Below are 1681 nucleotides of genomic sequence, written 5' to 3'. Positions count from 1 at the left end.
TTCTGATGTTTTCCATATTAGTGCTACTGGAATCTATTCTCTTTGTTTCTGGCTCCACTGTCATTCCCGTATCAGACTTTCACAGTTTCTTTCACAGCAACACTATGTATTTTTAAGTCTGTCAGAAAGAATAGGCTATTTCCAATGTCACATAGTTTGTTTTTGAAACCACCAAAAGAAAATCACTCAAGAGAGTAAAATCCACTGGAAGATTCACAATAAAGATATCCCACCAACAGAGTTAGTTTCTAGCAGACTTTTCCAGAGCTGGTTGCTGGCCGACCCCAGGTATTTGAATAAAGACAGTGGCATCTTTCAGTTATTTTCATACATATACTCTTGGAAAGAGTTTACCCCTTTGCTGGGGTAAAATGTGGTTTTTTAGGTCTGTAAGAATTCAAGCTGTACTCTTGCACTTTCTGGTATTCTTTAATGTGGTAATTAGGGCATTGCGTCTCACACCAGCCAGTGGGAACCATGTGGACACCTGATCCACTGAAGGCCACCACCAGCCCTAGTTCATTTTTGGCAGTGGTCAGGAAGTAGTTGGACTCTGTGCATCACCTAGGGAGATCACTTTGGCCAAAACAATGTCACCTGGGCAAAAACTCATAAATTTCAACCTTGTCTCTTTCAGTATCTTGGACATCTTTCTTGTGGATAGTTCCTCGAAAAGAGTTAAGTGGTGTGGACCCCACATACTGTCTGTGTACTTTGGCAGCGAGTGAATTGATGCTAGAGATCTTACAGGTTCTGATAGCTCCCACATTTGGCAATGATTGGGACTCTGTTTCTCTTAGCACAGACATGACAGAACATGTGTCATTCTTGCTGCTTTTTGTCATGCAGACAGCAAGCCACAGAAAGATGTAGTGGTGCCAGGTGTAGGTGCCTCTGTCTGGGCAGCCCTCTCCAAGTTACACAGATGTTGGCTGTGGATGCAGTATCCCATGGGTGGTGCCATGACTGCCACTATCCCAAGTCCCTGGACAGTGTCATTTCTCTTTAGAACATTGCAATAGTTTCTTTCCCTTCGGTGGCAGCCCAAAAAATCACCCCCAAATTTTCCCTCTGCCTTCGAGAAGATGATCTTAATCACATATTTTAATACTCTGCTGCATCAGAGTAAGGTTTGGTTTTGTTTTTATTATTTATTTTTAGATCTCTTCTTTTTTTTTTTTTAGGTATTTAGCTAAAGGTTTGTCAGTTTTGTTGATCTCCAAACATCAAATCTTACTTTTATTGATTTTTTTGCTTTTTCATTCTCTATTATTTAATTTATGTTATAATGTTTATGTTTTTCTTTCTTCTACTAACTCTAGGCTTAGTTTTTTTTCTTTTTCTAGTTCCTTGTGGTGTAGGGTGAGTATGTGTATCTGAAGTTCATAGGAATCATGGCAGTTTACTATTAGCAGTTGTTTTGGACAGTACCTAGTCCCTTCATCTAATGTTATATGTGAAGCAATTGAATCACAGAAAAATGGAAAGCTTTCCACACAGCCATGTAGTAGGTCTCTTATCAGCTAGGATTTTGAGATGTAATCCATGCCAGTCTTTTTCTTTACATGTGTTTCCTCTTATAATACTAATGGCAGTCCTATAAGTGAGTCAGTATTGTATTAACAGATAACACATATGAGACAGAAGAGGTTGAGAGAGGGAGGTTCTTAGAGTTCCAGAA

The 1681-nt window shown here is 39.4% G+C and overlaps 1 pseudogene; it reads right to left on the bottom strand.

Annotated features, from left to right (window-relative positions):
• Positions 1–381: 381 nt before the first annotated feature.
• LOC114493423 lies at positions 382–1116 on the bottom strand (annotated as a pseudogene).
• Positions 1117–1681: the final 565 nt, after the last annotated feature.

This window comes from Phyllostomus discolor, chromosome 1 (genome assembly GCF_004126475.2).
Source record: "Phyllostomus discolor isolate MPI-MPIP mPhyDis1 chromosome 1, mPhyDis1.pri.v3, whole genome shotgun sequence".
NCBI classification, from domain to species: domain Eukaryota; kingdom Metazoa; phylum Chordata; class Mammalia; order Chiroptera; family Phyllostomidae; genus Phyllostomus; species Phyllostomus discolor.
The sequence above is the reverse complement of the archived record's forward strand: the minus strand, read 5'-3'. Positions and strand labels throughout refer to the sequence as shown.